The sequence below is a fragment of the Pholcus phalangioides genome, unplaced genomic scaffold (genome assembly GCF_987345545.1).
Source record: "Pholcus phalangioides strain wild (caught in Gottingen) unplaced genomic scaffold, Ppha-v1.0 ptg000010l_1, whole genome shotgun sequence".
NCBI classification, from domain to species: Eukaryota; Metazoa; Arthropoda; class Arachnida; order Araneae; family Pholcidae; genus Pholcus; species Pholcus phalangioides.
The window spans coordinates 79,404-98,299 of record NW_028301603.1 but is presented as its reverse complement, the minus strand read 5'-3'; positions in this window follow the sequence as shown (position 1 = coordinate 98,299).

Genomic DNA, 18,896 nt, shown 5'->3' with positions numbered 1-18,896 from the left:
CAGTAACTCGTGTAATCAAGATACTATAGTCCAGTGGTTCTCAACCTTTTTTTTGTCCATGGCCCCCTTGCGAAGATGAATAATTTTCTACTCCCCCCCTCCCCGTTTTCCCATTAGAAGATAGTTATTCAAAAATTGTCTGAAGTATAAATATGTTTGAATTTAATTTGATTAATTTTTAATTTATGAAAATAATGAAAAAGCAAAACAAACAGAATACAGTAAAAAATAAATTATTTTCAGTCAATGTAGACTCTGCGCTTGGAAGATGGCACAATGTCATCAAGTTACTGTACTGGATGAAATTTGTATTATTTCCAAATTAGGTTTTTTTTTTTGTTTGTAAAATGATTATAGTTTCATTGAGAAATGTCAGTTGTAGCTTCCAAAATACGCATTCTTATACAAATACAACGCCACAACAGGCAAACTGCCCAACGAGGTGGCTGACTTAAGAACATCATGGATCCCCGAGCCATTTTTTGGAGGCCCTACCTACTACACAAAAGTAGTAATGAGGGAGTAGTCGTATACAAATGAATCGCAACTGAAAAGTTCAACCTTTCACACCGTTTTCAACAATAATACATGTATCAAGGATATAGGTTCATGTTGTAGCCCTACTATGAATTTAAAAAAATGAACTAAAATACGTGTGAAATTTTTTTGAATATTTGTTTGAACCATTCATTCCAGAAAAACCATTTGGGCAGTGACAAAGCTGTTCATGTGAACATAATGATTCATTATCAGGATTTCAAGCCCATTGGAAAATATAAACAGATTTTCAAATAAGAAAATTATCAGTTTGTTGACTTCAATTTTGATACGGTGAAAATCTGATATTTCATTGGATGACAAGCTGCCTTCAAGTGGCTTTTTGGTTCATAATGTGGCCGCTCTCTCGCAGGCGGACAAAGCAACGTGCGAGTTGGCTTAAACACAGGGCAATATTTCACATAACAGTCCGTACTATATTTAATATACAGGGCGCATAGGTAACGGGGCATATGACATTTTACTGGCGAACCATTGGTCCTAGAGGCATACTTCCAGTTGGAAAAAGTACCCGAATAATGTGTAGTATTCAGATATTTGATTCATGTTGCCAGGGGTTACACAGTTGTTAAAATAAAAATGTTAACTTTTTATGCGAACACCCTGTGCCCCAAAACCCAATGTGAAAATTGTTTCCCGGTCTCCAAAAAAAAAAATTCGACGTTTCTAAGTGCAATATTCACTGAGATATTCGAAGAAAGTTGGAAAAAAACAGCATTAAATACGGGGAAACCATTTTATATCCGTTGCTGTTTTTTCCCAAATTTCCTCAATTTTTCGAATTCGCATATCTCGGTGAATATTGCACTTAGAAACGTGAAATTATTTTAGTTGGCATCGGGAAAGACAGAGCAACAACGTCTTAATTGGGTTCTTTGGCACACGGGGATGGTATAAAAAGTTTTTTTTACTTTACACCTATACAACCCCTTACAACATGAATGACATATCTGAGTTGGACACGTGATTTGGATACTTTTTCTAGTTGGGTATGTCTCTAAGACTAACGGCCCGCCAGTAAAGTGCCATACGTCCTGTTACCCATGAGCCTGCATATACATGTAAATAGTTTGAGACGAAATAAAGTCGACTCCCGTTTTAACGAATACCGTTATAACGGGAAAAAATATCGTTCTAGCAAAAACTTTTCTAATCCCCGGGTAAGTTTACATAGGTACAATATGAAAATCTGGAATTCCTTTGTAACGAAATTTCGTTATTACGAAGTGATTTCTCCTGTATCTTGGAGTTCATTATAATGAGGTTTGACTATTCCCCCCCGAAAAAAATCTGACATTTTTGCAGTAAAGTAAGTGAACTTCGGCAATTTGATCTGAAAACAGTGCTTTTTATAATGATTATGTCCTTTTTACTTTTATAAATTTAGGAAAGAAACAGGGGTGGGGAGAAAGAAAGAAAAATGACCAAGAGGGGCTCGGTTGTGCGTAAATGCCTCGAAATTCCACTTGTGCACAAGGGGATTTGCGCCTCACTCTCAGTTTTATGACAAAATTTCACATTCATGAGACGTTTGACTACGGTCACGATTAATCTCTATATACAGTATAGCTTTCAATATTAAAATATTTCATTTATACGAAGAAAAATTTAAATTATTTGACATTTTCATTTTGATTCGAACTCTCCAAATCTTTGACATGTAGACATTTCAAACTATCAAATCCACGCAGTTTTTGCAGATTGTGAAAAATGCGTCGCTGAATTGGTTTTGCATGCATATTATCAATACTAAAAACCATAAATTTTAGGTTGACAGATACAAAGAGATGCATTCAGCCGGCTATTGACACTTCAAAGTGAAGACTTACGTGAGAATTTATTGCACTTTTCTGAGAAATCAGCAGACGCAGTGAGTCTCAAATAAACGGATTTAAATTAATTTAAATGTGGTCATACGCCCTTTAAGAATTTTTTTTCTAATGTCCACAACATTGTTCTTGCAGGATAGGAAAATTGCATTGAAATTATTTGGGATGTTGCAGGCCAGTGGTAGGCGCCTATCGACATTTCGTACTGATGAATGTCTGATCAACTTGTAAAAAAATTGAGATTATATATATTATACCTCAACAAGGCTATGACCACAGTGTCAAGGGACGCTGTTTAGAGCGCATGGACGCTAGTGTTCATCTTCGGATGGAATCAAGAACTTTCGGAAGATTGTGATATAGATTTTATAGTTGATTTTTTTCCCTCCGTATATTATGATCCGTCCATTAACGAACATTGATTATGTGTAAATTTATATGTGCAAACTATATGTAATATTTTTATTTATTATCCTGAAGATATCTAATAAAATTTCCAGACATACCCATCCTCCGGGAACGCTTCGATATCTCAATGAGATGGGAAGCAGGGTGTGTTTGGCCTTCAGAGGTCAAAGGCCAGTAGTAGGCCAGTTAATTAATAGGAAGCATTGCAGTATCGATTAGAAAACTTTAAAGGTGTATTGTTAATCTTAGAAGAGAGAAGTTCTAATACATTATCTTCTTGGATTGCATATAGACAACAATCAGCAAACCAAATGACGTTAATACCGTCTTAAATATGTTCAAAATTACGTTTTTCCTGTTAAATTGAAAGGAATGGCATATGAACACTTGCGATTGAAACAATAGTAATTTTATGCAATTATAGTTATACAGCAATGTAGTTTCAAAAAACTAAATTTCGCGGGTATTTTTCCTCATGTATGTATGATTTGATCTGTTGGAGTTCGTTATAACTGAAATCGACTTTATTTGTTTTCAGCAAAGGCAATGAATTGGCTCCCCCCTCATAATTCATAAAAAAATACCCCAGAGCAATCATTCTTTATTCGATTTTTATAAATATATTCCCCATCAGACCACTGCTGTAGATAGCTTTGTGCTCAACTAGATGGCTATCCGTCTGTAATTGCATGAGAACGATGGGGTTTTTTTTTACAAGCTTTCATTTTTCACTCATCGACTTCTTGGATTCCATTTATTACCAGCACTCAAAAGAATATCAATGAATGGTCAACAAATCTTTGTCCACTTTCTTTATGGCAGCCCTCTTTGAATGAAAAGTCTTCGAACACACACAATTTTCTGTGTTTACAGTTACTCTATTTGCTTAAAACTGTTCTAATAGTTTGTGTCAGGGCCTACTGTCACCCCCCAAGTCCGAGATTACATGAACTTATTTTATTTTCTTCCTCATGTTAATGTTACTTGAATAGGGGAAAATTTGCGAAAAAGATATTCTATAGGTATGCTATTCTATGCATTTTGTTTGCAATTAAATTTTTTTTCATAAACTTCTTCGTGGCCCCTGTATCAGTAGCCGTGGCTCCCCTTTTGCGAGATTTTCATCCGTGGCCCCCCTGGAATAGCCTGGGGCCATATGGCCCCCGGTTGAGAACCACTGCTATAGTCGATCGATACTGCGAAACGGGGTGGGTGGACTGGATATATCGCATGTGAAAGACACTAATCACACAAGGAAACGCACGTCCTTCCACATCCATCGAGGAAAGAATACAAGGAGGTGACATCAGGCACGGAAATTGAAGCCGTTGTGGCAACCCTATGGGCTGACAAGTAAGCCCAAACAAACCGCTCTTTTCCCTATACTTAACATGTGTTTTGCCGGATCGAATTCTTTTAAAATATTAATAACTAAATAAATTTAAGCACAATGACTGTTTAATGCGTCTTCATGTAATCTACACTCACTTTTCACTCTCGACTAGTCATAAGTTTTTAGTTCAGTGCTTCAATTTATTTTAAAAATTTCATGCCTCACATTAATGTCTATGGGAATATGATTAATTAAAATAATATGAAGCTTCAATAAAATGCAATTTTCATAATTTTTTTCTTTTAACTGTTTATTTGCTTTTTTGTTTCGTTCATCATTATGATAGATCCGGGACATTTCGAAAGTGTTTCAGGCCCGTGGGCGCTTTACTTGAGGAATTTTGATTTCTGAATCAATTCTGAGGTGCTCGAGCACCTGCTGACAGGGCCGTAGCTAGGATTTTTGTCACCCCCGTGCCTCAAAGTACTGGAAGTGCTAGAGCGTCGTCCACCACTGTGTATTTATGGTTTTGTAGGCTATACAAATTTCGCCACCCTTCTTCCGTTTCACTCTCGTATTCTTGAATACGTATTACTGGAAATATATGCCGCCCATCCGAACTTTCCGCTATGTAGATGATGTATTGAGAAAAAAATATTAAAAAATAAACTTTTTTCACGAGCCGCGATAAGTCATCTCTCTGGCCTATAGTATTCAGAAAAATAATCTGGGCTGTTTTTTTTCTCTTATTCATTTTGTACCAATTACTTTGCTTTTGAAGTGGTATGTGTACAAAAGTTTGACAAAAAAAGTTTCGAATTGAATTTGAAATCTAAAATTGTCTGTTTTCGAGTTTTTGCCTGGAATGGAAGTATTTCTACATTATTTTAATATAAACAGCTGAAAGGCATTATATATGCTAATGTTTTGCATATATAATGTTTTTCGCAAAAAAAAGTCAAGATTTTTTCAAACACCGCTTGTTAAAGTGTCTTTAAACATTGTCTTTCTCTCAGCACTGTGAGGTGTAACATACTTTAGCATAATTTTTTTAAAATTAAAATGCCGAGAAGAAATTTTGTGGCACAAGATATGGGTAAATTTTGGTTATTTCTTGTGAAAGGTTCCATGTTGAAGTTAATATTCGAAAACAACTAAAATTGTAAAAGCTCTCATTCAATTGTATAAATATATCCACAGAATTTGAGGGGGGGGGGGGAAATCGAGTTCCTAAAGTGAATAGTATATTTTTAAATGATTTTTAAAAACGGGGGTGTTTCTCATAGGAAAGCATGGGAAGCCACGGTTTGTTTGGGCTTACTTGGTCCCTTTAATAGAGCGATCACTGGCTTCATCTGGCAACCCAGATTCCCCATGCTTTCTCAAGGGAGGCGCTGGTCGCGTCACTTCCTGTTATTCTTTCCTCCATGTTCAACATCACACTTTTATTTACGGGAACCATTCCCCTTAACATGTTGCCAAAGGGCCAACTACAATACTCTTCATGCTTTTGGCATAACCAACCAAAAACCATAAAGGCTCCACTTTTATATCGTAATAGATACTAATAATTGATATCATTTTTTCATTTATTTATGTAGCTAGTCAAAACTTCTGGTGCGTGTATATCGAACATTCATTTATTATGTATTTCATACGTGGAGCATTTCATATGTGTATTCAACATATTTATATTTTTTGGGAAACTACTTTTGCTCGTGTCAATGAGCATTGCTAGTGTTGGCTATTTTTCAAATACCCGAAATGAAAACTTCAATACAAACACAAGCTTTGATTGCTCTGGGTATGATAGTTGAAATTAAAGGAACTAATTTTTTCCCCTTGAATATTCTGAGGGAAAATGGAGTACTTACTGACGTTACAAGCAGACTGCGTAGACCATATATCTCTAGGTACTGAATAAATCCACACCATACCGTCACTTTTGGTGAATGCAACGGAACCTCTAAGATAGCATGCGGATTTTCTGGTTCCCAAATCCGGCAGTTGTGAGTATTGACTGCACCATAAAAGTGAAAATGCGCTCCATCATTTTTGTCGCACCACGGTCATTTTCTGCACACGAGGGCTAATTAGACCGGGACCTACAATTTATTGCCGATTCCGAACGGCAAGCTTGTTTTTTATACTCATCGAGAGGTTGGTGCGCTAACCCCTCGATGGGGGGGGGGCTCCCTGCGGTCAAGTCGCCGTTTTTTTTTATTGTTGTGCCCCTGTGTCAGGAAAGTTTTCTGACAAGGACGAACCGGGTATCGAACTCGTGATACCTCTAAACATCCTCTGGTACTTTAGGCGAGTATCTTATCGACCGGGCTACCGCACCCCGAAAATGCGCTTCGTCTGTCCAGAGGATATTCCAAGGACATTCTGAATCGACTTCAACGCGAGCTAGAAACTGCAGTGAGAACCGGAGTCGAGCGTCATAATCACGTGGAAACAACCTCTGAAGTGATATCCCTCATTATTCGAAAAGTTTAAACAGATGGAAGTGATATCAACATTTTTTTACTTTGCTTAAATTAAACTTATAACCTGTTTTATGTAATTCACAAATTTCAATGATTGATTGTGTTTTGTACACCACGTAATTTAATTTCTTTTGAAATAAATGTAATTATTTACAACACTTTTCTATCAATCGCGTTCTATTGTACGTATTCCGAATGAAAATTAAAGAAAAAAAAAGAGATGGTGATCCCAAGTTTCAATCGCATGAATAAATTCAACATTTTAAATACCTGTTATGTATTTCAGTGAATGTGATTGTGCAGCGCGCGCATTGACGTTGTGCTTTTTATGTACCTGCCGAGAGGGCAATGCGCTCTTGCGATGTTTTTTTAGTTTCCGTTTAGACATGTTTTAATCTGTCATTCGTTTAGTTTTATTAAATACACTCATGTCCATAAATTAAGGATAATGCCAGCTCCGGAAAATAAAGGTTCAGAAACAAAACATACGTTACTAATTCATAAAGCCCATTTATTAAACAAAAGATAAAGAACAAAAACGATGGTGTATGTATGATACCATTCATAAAAACTACGATTTTTGCTCCCTGGAGCAATTGTAAAAAATATCTCCTTTACAAAAACTTACTATTACATGGTTGGTATGATGGTTAATACATTGTATGTCTCCCATGCGATGAAATACAGTCCGTACAACGCCTAGGCATGCTGAGTATCAAATTATCGATCTGATCTTGGGGAAGATCACTCCACTCAGCAAGCAATGCTCTCCGAAGTTCCGGTACACATGTAGGAGGTGGTTGACGGGCTGCAACTCGTCGGCCAAGCATGTCCCACACATGCTCTATCGGATTCAAGTCAGGTGAGAATGCTGGCCATTCCATACGGGTTATATCCTCAGATTCAAGGCATTCGTTTACGATATTTGCTAGGTAAGGATGGGCGTTGTCATCCATAAACACAAATTCTGCGCCCATGGCACCCCTAAACAAACGTACATGTTGTTCCAGAATGATGTCCCGATAAATTTGGGCTTTCATGGTTCCGGTTTGAACATGCAGATCTGTTCTGGAATCCAGTATAATTCCACTCCAAAGGAGCAATGCTGCACCACCTTAACGGTGTCGTTCAATGATGTTGTTTTGGTGGTAACGGGTACCTGGCGTGAATCAGACTGCAAACTAAACCTGGACTCGTCGGAAAACATCACACAAGCCCACTGTGACGATGTCCACATTGCATGTTCTCTACTCCAGGCTAATCGCTGCCGACAGTGAGTTGCCGTGAGCGGAACACATCTGACAGGCCTGCGAGCATATAGACCAATATTTCCCAAACGTCTGTACACGGTTTGCCTTGATACTGTGGTACCCGTGGCTGCAGATAGCTGACGAGACAGGTCGGATGCTGTGCTCTGTCTGCTTCTTTTGGCAGTTACTGCCAAATACCGGTCTTCATTCGGCGTTGTAACTCGGGGGAGACCTGTACTGTAACGTCTACTGATATTTCCGTTATCTTGGAATCGTTGCCAAAGCCTAGAGATGACACTTTGGGCAATTCCAAGTTCCTCGGATACTTCCATCTGAGTTTCATAGTAGATTATGATTTCATCAGAATTTTATGCACTTAAAGGGTGGTTTCATAGATAGATAGAACCACTCACAAACCCGGACTGATGCAAAGCAACTTACTTCCGTTACTTCAAAAGAGGCAGGGTTGTGTCGGACAAAGTTAGCAAAGATTTATTTGAAGACAGCTATCAACTCGATGTAACGTACAAGCCATTTGACTAAAATGGATAGCTGAACTAGAGAGAAAAATTGCACGTGCGCGCAGTGGCACATAAGAGCCGGAGACCAAGCCTGGGATTTCAAAAGAAGTGTGGAAAAAACTTGCGGGACAGGTAAGAAGAAGTTGGCATGTTTTTTGAAGTGGGAGCGATTTGAGAATGGTCTAAATACTTGATGATATGAAGTAGAAACGGCAAACAGAAATCACAATGTTCTTTCAGAAAACATCGCCAACAATCGCTGCATCCTCTTTTACCTCTGCGTCACCCTGCTCTTTCTCATGGTATGTTCAATAAACAAGATATAAAAAAATCCTACGGTTTCTCGGTTATTCGCGGATTTCCGTATTCGCGATCACCCCCCGGAACATAACTCCCGCGAATACTACTAAAGAATGGGGGACCCCGCTTTTGGGGGGGGGGGGGATAAACGTGGCGCATACGTCGGCCTGCTATATCCAATGGCTATGATAATCTACCTTCAGTAACATCACGAGCTTCGCGCGGAGGACTTCTGCTATGTGGTGTTGGCCGATCTCCCCGTTAAAAAGTCTCGCCACAGAGAGCTACGGATGTATATAACTATACAATTATTCAATCTCATTACACTCCATTCATATTTATAGAAATTGATGGCAGATGGAGGCCCATATAGCAAGCATTACACAGAAACAAACTTCACGTCAGTTTCACTACACGCACATCCCAATATGGGGCCGTTCAAATGTTACGTCAGCAAACTTTTAGCCATTTTGGACTACCCCCCCCCTCTTTGTCAGCAAAACTCTCACCCCCCTTGTCAGCAAATTTCGTCGACGCTGCTCCCTACCTCCTAACGAATATTGGTGGGATCAGAAACGTACGCGGGAGGGGGCATAGGGGACTCGTGCGCCTTTCCCCAGAAGAAAAAAAAAATATTTTTTTTAAAAATTGAAATTTTGAAGGAAAATACCTTTTTAGGTTATTATAATCGATTTCTGTTCATTTCAATGCTATTTGAAAAAACTCAAAATTTCTCTTTAAAAGTTTAACCCACCCTTTAAGCCATTTTATATGGTAAACCCTTGACCCGCAGACCAAATGTGGCCCTGAAAGTTATCTGATGTGGCTTGTCCCCCCCCCCCTTCCTCAAACCTAATTTTGGGAAAATTAACTAAGCGGCACATTTACAAATCGCTTAAATGACCCGTGGCACATTTTCAGATCACTGAAGTAGGCCTCAAAGATCACTTTCACATTCAAAGATCACCTAAGTAACCCGCGACACAGTTACAGAACACTTAAAAACAACCATCGGTGATTTTTTTTTCTCAATTATATATAACCATTTATACATAAAATAATCTCACTACTACAAAACAATATCAGGAAACTGATTTACATTGTCAACAGTTTTCAGCGGTTAAAACATCTTTTACCACATCAGATTGCACATAATAGGAAAATATAGCGGGGGGAAGGTTACATACAAATGGTCATTAGAATTTACATAACATTAATGCAGTCCTCATAGTCCCATCAGAATCATTTGATGTAACTTTTGAACATTTGACAATTATATTAGACTAGCTATAATACCCGGCGCTGCCCGGGTTTTCTTCAATGAGGCTTTTTTGGATCACGTGATATCTCCCTCTCTTTTTCTTGAGGGACATACAAACCGTGTCCAAGTTAACCAATATGGCGACCTGCGCGATTCATGAAATAAACAAATCTAGATTTACACAGAAACGTAGAAATCAATACATATTTTCTTTTTTTTAAGGGACGCTAGGTATTTCGACCCCCCCCCCCCTGAACTTCAAGTTACCCCTCTGTCTGTTCCAGCTTCCAAAAATCCTTAGTTAAAGCTATCGAATTTTTTCGATGCACTTTTCACGGGCTCATAACTAATTTTAAAATATCCTAACCCACATGAATTTATGCAAATAAATATCAAAAGAGACAATATGGAGGCATTAATTTTCATACTTGAGAAGATATAAATGAAATCAATGATATTGCTCGAATATCCAACTCAAAAGTACAGGTTTGGCTAATTACTTCATATTTAATCTCCTGGGCTTCGTATATCTCTAAGCGAACTGAATATTTCAAAAATTGAGAATTCAATACAATTTTTAAAATTATTGATGGGGCGGAAAATCCCACTAATTTCGCATTTCTACAGTAAAATCGACAATTTTAGCACTGATTTCTATGAGGATCACCCTTTTCCTGACTCTCAAAGCGATGCTGATGATGATTATGACGTCTATTCAAAAAGCCTCATTACTGAGAGTATATTGAAAATGTGGCAAACCATTATAAAGGCATAAACTATTATACATATACTAACAGGATTAAAGAAGTGACAAACCGTTGTAAAGGCATATACACGTCTGAAACGCATTGCTACGGAACCACGGTAACCAAAGTAAACGTTCGGAAAGTGATTGTTGAGGCCCAAAAACCATTGTTGCCGGACAGTTTTTCGCCCATTTGGGGCATTTGCCCTGGTCTAGCGAAATTTTAAAGTAGCCTATCGTTCAAGTCGGGTCCCATTTGGTATATATGCAAAATTTGGCGACGATCGATCTAAAATTGTAGATTTGTATAGAGAACATACACACACACAGACACACAGAAAATCAATTTTATATATATAGATTACAAAATCTATGCTGATAGGTCACATAACAAATGGTTATATAATTCACAAAGCGTTCATATCACATATACTTTTCAATTATTACAATAATTAATTTTATGAATAACTTTATTTACATAAAACACTTTCACTCCACCATATTAAAAATGAAATTGACTGACTGACAAAGAGAGAGAGAGAGAGTGTGTGTGTGTTAGCATTTGCAGCATTTTACAAAAAAAAATTGATGAAATTTACTGTAGTAATATTTATCTATAGTATGCTGTGGTACATTATTAATAAAAAATACAAGGTCTTTTCAAAATCATAACTTCAGTTTGATTAACCATTATTGCTTGTTCTAACAATTAAAAAAAACTCCTTTCTAAAATTTGTTACCAAGATATTCCTTGGTCTCAGTTGTGCTAATTTCTGTTCAGCTGGGTAGTTGGATGCTGAGCTTATAACCAGGGCCGTCTTAAGAACATCATGGGCCCCCGGGCCAAGTTGTTTTTGTGAGGCCCTACCTGGTAAATTCTAGTGAATTTTAATCAGACTCATTTTTATGAGGCGCCCGGGTGGGCCCATGCATTAAGACGGCACTGCTTATAACATCCACTTCTGAAGCATCTTGCTTTTCAAAGTACTTTCTGGTCAGTTTCCTTATACAGTCAAACCTCGTTAGTGCATCACCCGGTTAACCCGGTCTCAAGTCTCAATTGGCCTCTATGGGGTACTAATGTTATTGAACTCCTGATAATGCGTCACTCTACTCCGCTTAATAAGTCACTTTGGCGAAAGCACCCTTTCGAAAATTACCATTCAAGTACGCTCTTCGTACAATACACACGAAAGTTCGTCGTTCACTCTCGCTGTTTGTCTAGCATTTCTCAAGCAGAAGCCACTGAAGCCATCTCCATTCCCCCATCCATACCTTTTACTACAGGCTTGTTAACAGAATCCTTCTGTCACCATTAGGCTGTTTGTTATTTGGGAATGGTTCAGCAAGAATTTTTTTTATAATGTACCAGAAAAAGTAAACTGCTATAGAAGACAATATTTTGGTTACCATAAATATGAGGAAACATTTTCGAATTTTGAAAAATCGAAAAGGTAATATTTTTGTGTTTTCAAACGAGTAATTACGTAGCAAATAAACATTAATTAATTAAGAAACTCGAGTAATCAATTTTCATGATTGAACACGTTTAAATAACTAAAATTTGGTTTTTCCTGCATGAATACATCCATAGGAAGGCAGGAATTGGCACAGCTATGGCTTACGAGTCACTCCGCTTACTAAGTCACATTTTTGCTCTCCCAAGAGTGACTCATTAACGAGGTTTGACTGTATATATATTTGTTAAATGGATGGAATTTGAAGATCAGCGTGCAAGTCGGTTAGTCTGAAGTATTTTGGAGCACCTGTGAATCTCCTGAGAATATAATTTTGATGTTTCTGGAGGTTGTAAATATTGCTTTTCTGAGCGAAAGACCAAGAGCAGGTGCGCCATATGTAAGAACGGGTCTGATGAAAGCACATCACGCGCGCCTGTGGCGCCACTTCAAAGCGCTATTTAAGGCTTGGAGATTTGGACGATTTGAAGTACGGCTTGATCAAGTATCCGAGTTCTACAGAGGAAGGATAGTGGCCTACCGAGATTGTGGATTATCTTTCAGGGAAATCGGTAGTCGTGTTGGACGAAACCAAACAACTGTAATGCGGATATGTGATCGTTGGATGCAGGAGGGTACGACGGACCGACGTGTTCGATCGCATCCACCTCAGTGCACCACTTCACGTGATGACGGGCGTATTGTGCGTATGGCAGTGACGGATCGCTCAGCCACATCACGAACCATAGCACAACACATTCAGTCTGTACCGCATCATCCAGTGTCTGCGCGTACCATTCGACGCCGCTTACAGCAGAGTGGTCTGTCCGCAAGACGTCCATTGCTTCGTCTACCCTTGACGCAGAACCACAGACGTCTCCGCCGCCAATGGTGCGATGAAAGAAGGATGTGGACGGCACAATGGAATGAATCCGTCTCTTGTTCATACATTATTTACTTGTTCTTTAGTGATACACGTGACTTCGGGTAGCAAAAACGGAGGAGACTTTCCATTGTAATTTGGGATTTTTTATCACTGGCTCGACATGATACTTGAAATTTACGCGAGTGTCTGTGTATATTCCTAAATACTTTGTCACTATGCTTGGGTTAATCGCTTGATGTTCAATAAGCAAGTAAGAATTTTGTGGAACCTCCTTATTTGTCAGCCACATAAAAACACACTTTGAAACATTTAATTTGGCCCTGTTTACTAAATTCCAGTATTCCACTTCTTCCATCAGTTCCTGGAGGTTGCTAAGAGCCTTAGAAACTATCCTATATGTGCATATTGTGTAATATAGGTCCTAAGTTTGATCCTTGATTGATTCCCGCCTTAACGCACTTTTTGGAAGAACGTGCTTCTCCTATTGTGACAAACTTCTCCTATTTTTTTAAAACCAAACTGCTCGGCTCTGGCTAGAGATTGTGATCTTCTATAAATTTTTATCAATCTTGCTGCAAATACCCTTTCGAATAATTTAGACAGATGTGGAAGAAGAGCGATGGGGGTATACAATTGTAAAATGACACTTATCTTTATAAAAATTTATATTTTCAAATACAATTTTCAAATTTTTTTTCATTAATTTTTAGTTTTACTTACTCTCTTTATTGTAATTTTTTATAACTTTTCAACAGTATTCTCACTTGTGGAGCAGTCTCAATTTCATCAAACAACGTCGTGATGATAAGACTCTCACAATCTTATTTTTCTCACTAGATGTCGTTATAATTCAATCATGATTAAAGCGGAGCTGAGAGTTAACTCGGCTTTGGAAAATTATATAAAATATCATAAATTAGCTAAAATTTGATTTTTCCAATTTCATGCTACCGGACAAAACAAATCAAATTTTGGTATTAGTGAATGCTCGGCTGTCAGGTTAAATTCAGGGCTACAGTTGCACAGGCTTCTTTCTTGGGGGGGGGGGGGTTAGAGGACTATGTAAAGCTGTCTAAACATCATTGGACCACATACTTAGTTGCGTGGTCCCAGCATTGGTAGGGCTGGCAGGAAATACAGCCCAGGAGGTGACACCTCGACGAATTCTATCATTTAATTTTTTTTATACTGTAAATTTATTGTAGAGAGACCCCGTAAAGAGTCCTGGTTTAGGAGCCCTGCTGTGAGATGTAGGGGCCGTGTTTAGCTGGAAAGTAACAACTTACACATTTGCTTACTTAATCGCGAAGATTATAAATATTGTTCCGGATAATTTTCCGCAAGACCTCGAGATTTCAAAACAAGAAGCGGTTCGACGGACAAACACAGATTTATTTACAGAACAGCAATTTACACTTATTTTCAAGCTAATGAGAGAGCTAACAACTTTCTCGCAAAGTTCAATCACAACTGACTTTTCATCGAATCTCTTTAAGCCTGCCATCTTGTGAGCACCACTCTATTTATAACCTTGGCAGAAACTTCGAGGAAGAAGAATGTTCTACAAAATTCTATTTTACAGTTTCAAGTCGGCGGCGCCACCGTACGGACTGTCTGGAGGGGCGGGACTTTTTGGAATGTTCTTGTGACGACGAATATTCCTCGAGATGGCAGTCGTGTCGCGCGTGCCCTCTTCGGCTCTCTACTAGCTAAACCGAGCTCACGTTTCTGACCAATGTTGTCGAATGTACTGTATAATATTGTAGAGTCTTCTTCTTGTTGTTGTATCAGTCGGTCGCTAAATTCTCGCTCTCAAAGTTAATTAAATAAATGTTAATTATTTGTTAACTCTTGATCATGTTATTACATCACGGAATAAAACATCAAATAGCTGAACCAATTAGCTAAACTGGTGACAGCCGGCCGTTTCAATATGGATATTATCGCACCTGCTTTACTTTCGTTTATCAGCACCATGTGGTCTTCTCATTAGCACGGATTTTTGCCGTTAATATTTTTCAGGTAGGCGAAACTTTTATTTCACGTTCAACAATTTAGTGAACTAAACTGCTCTTAATCGATCATGGCAAATTCGAATGCACAACAGGATCAATCATCTCAAGCTGATGTCAACGCACGTGCTTTCGATTTGTGCCGTGTCGCTTTCAAGGCACCTCCATTCTGGGAAACGGATCCTGCCGTGTGGTTTGCACAAGTGGAGTCACAATTTTTAGTTTCTGGCATCTCTAATGACTTAACAAAATTCCATTCTGTTGTCGCGTCATTAGATTCAAACGTTTTGAAATGTGTCCGTGACATTATCGTTCAGCCCCCTATAACACGCTCAAAAAACGCGTGTTTGCATATTTTGAGCAATCGGAAAGTTCACGGCTTCGATTATTGTTCAACGATTTGCATTTAGGTGATCAACGTCCATCACAATTGCTTTGTGAAATGGAAAGTCTCAATGGCGGAAAACTAAACGAAAGCGCACTCTGCACGTTGTGGACCCAACGGTTACCCTCGCATGTACAGCAGATTCTCAGTGCTTGTAGTGATGAATCTACAAATATTCGGAAGCTTGCTGCAATCGCCGATAAAGTCTGTGAGGTATCCAGAAACAGTACCGTAGTCGCGACTGTCGATTCTCATTCCGAGGTCAGCACCCTCCGTACAGAAATTGCCGAACAGAAAAATGCTTTTCAACAGTTTAGCAGCAACAATTCATCTCATTCGAGTCACAGCCGCACTCGCTTTCGCAACCGTTCCAGAAACCGATCCAGATTCAGTCCACGTTACTCGGAGTTCAGCGAATTCACACTACCTCTTACCATCCTCAAGCCAATGGGATGGTAGAGAGATTTCATCGAACCATGAAAAGTGCTCTGATGGCAGTAGACCCAGTGCATTGGAGCGAGGCTCTACCTTTGGTGTTGCTATCTCTTCGATCAACAGTTCGCGAAGATCTGCAATCATCACCATCTGAACTAGTTTTCGGAACTGTCCTCAGACTTCCCGGGGAACTCATCCAAAGTTCTGACCAACTGCCAGTTCCAGCACCTGTATTCGTCTAGAGGATTCGCCAACACATGTCCAAACTGCGACCAACACCAGCTTCTAACCATGCCACACAAGCAGTATTCGTTTCAAAGGACTTGAAGGATTGTTCTCACGTCTTTCTACGAACTGATGCTGTGAGACGTCCATTGGTTCCGCCATATCATGTCGTATCTAGAGACTCTAAAAACTTTTTGCTTACTAATTAACAATGAGAAAGTTTATATTTCTATTTATCGGGTAAAGCCTGCATACATCCAACAAGAAGCCAACACGTCTTCCTTTCCCAGTGTTGTTAATGTGCCCCATACCTAATGCATGTAACACAAAATCTGGCGGCAAAACTAAGTCCGTTTTCAGGCGGGCGTTTAATCTACGGGGGAGTATTGTGGCGACGAATATTCCTCGAGATGGCAGTCGTGTCGCGCGCGCCCTCTTCGGCTCCACTAGCTAAACTGAGCTCACGTTTCTGACCAATGTTCTCTACTGTATAATATTGTAGAGTCTTGTTGTTGTATCAGTCGGTCGCTTAATTCTCGCTCGCAAAGTTAATTAAATAAATGTTAATTATTTGTTAACTCTTGATCATGTTATTACATCACGGAATAAAACATCAAATAGCTGAACCAATTAGCTAAATTCTCAACAATAGCATCCCTCTCCAATAAACCGAAACCGGCATCAGCTCCCGTTGCCAAAAGAAGACCGCGATAAAGAATTGCGCCATCTATCGCCTATAGTTCGTAACAATATGAAGATGGTAATATGATGATAATAGATATATTATCATGTATGCTTCCAGCTGGCATGACGCCCCCGGGTCATGTGCTTCAAATGGTCTAGGCTCTCTATGGAGACATTTTTTATCCTAGCATATTTCACTTCAAAGCTTTATTTCTTTACAGCTGAATTAATTGTTTTTTTACAGCTCTCTGTGTACCCACACTCTCCTTAACCAATTGCCGTGGCTCTCCCTTAGAAAACGGGTGCTCAAACTTTAGGAGAGTGAAGGACCATTCCATTTTATCGATAACGTGATGGGGGCCACTTTTTTTTATCTGGAATTGTGCAGGCCGCTTAAGTATCACAGATCACTCAAGCGATTTGTAAATGCGGTTTGGGGTCACTTGAATGATCTGGAACTTTATCGTGAGACACCCAAGTGCTCTAACACTGTGTCGCGAATCGCTCAAGAGATCTGTTAATATGCCGTAGGTCAGTTGAGTGATCTGAGAATGTGCCACGGGCCACTTGAACAATTAGGAACTGCACCGCGGGTCACTTAAGTGTTCTGAATCTGTGCCGCAGATAACTCAAGTGATCCATAAATATATACGGGGTGATTATAAAAAAACTATCCCGTCATATGGGCCCCTAACTATCATACCATTCACAGAAACTGAATGAAATTTTGGCATAAGGTATTTTGAGGTATGCGCTCAAGAATGATATGGAAAACAACAGTGTCACTCTAACAGTTACGGTTACAGTGAGAAAATTTCGAAAATATCAAATGGCAACACCAAGTTTTTTGTATTGGAATGCGATCTCCATACTGAAAAACACTAAATAGCGTTGGAATGGCACCTGTAGCACGAAAATCCCCGGAGTTAGGCAAGGAAAAAGGACTTTGCCGTGCACCAGAGCATTAATGTTCGTCACACCGTTTCTTCGGCTGAGATCCCAGCCTGATTAGTCCTCCACAAGGTCAAATTTGTGAAACACAATAAAATGCTTTATTTTATGCTGCTTCTCTGTCCTTATTGGTTGTCCTCACTTTTAGCCTATCTACCGTCGGTGATTTTCATGCTACAGTTGCCGTTCGAACGCTATTTAGGGGTTTTCACAATGGAGATCACATTCCAATACAAAAAACTTGGTGTTGCCATTTGATATTTTCGAAATTTTCTCACTGTAACCGTAACTGTTAGAGTGACACTGTTGTTTTCCATATCATTCTTGAGCGCATACCTCAAAATACCTTATGCCAAAATTTCATTCAGTTTCTGTGAATGGTATGATAGTTAGGGGCCCATATGTCGGGATAGTTTTTTTATAATCACCCTGTATATATGTATATATTTTTTTAATGATAGCAAAAGAGCACACATAAATACATGAATACAAAATACAAATAATATACAAAATAAAATAAATATAGACAACAGAACAAAAGATAAAGCATACACTATGCAGCTCTAGAGACCCATTTGGTCCGTCCTAGAGCTTAAAGTCAGTTGCCGCAATAGTCATATGCTGCAAGTCAGTTGAGAACTGCAGGCTGTTGAGCTATCGTGAACTGCACTGCGGGTCACTTGAGTGCTCTGAAACTGTGCCGTGGGTTGCTCAAGTATTCTGTAAATATGCCGCGAGTCAGTTGAATAATCTGGAACTGCACCGTGGGTCAATCAAGTGATCTGTGACTGTGCAGCGGGCTGGAACTCTGCCGAGGGTCACTTATGGGATAGGTGAACATGTCGCGGGTCATGATTGATTGAATGAGCCGCGGGCCACTTAACTAACTTGGAACTGCAATATAAGTCCCTCAAGTAATCCGTAAACGCACGGCTTAGTTCAATTTTACAAAATTAGGTTTGAGGTCACGGATCCCATCTCAGATGACTCCGAAGGCCATACTTACCCCGCGGGCCAAAGTTTGAGCATTTATGCTTTTGAATACCCAAGACCGCAGGGGGGGGGGGGGGCATATGACTTCAGGATCAGATCCCCCAAACGTAAAATATATGCACAATGAATAGATATTCCTGTTGGAAATGTCCATGTGCTAAGAACGACATTGAG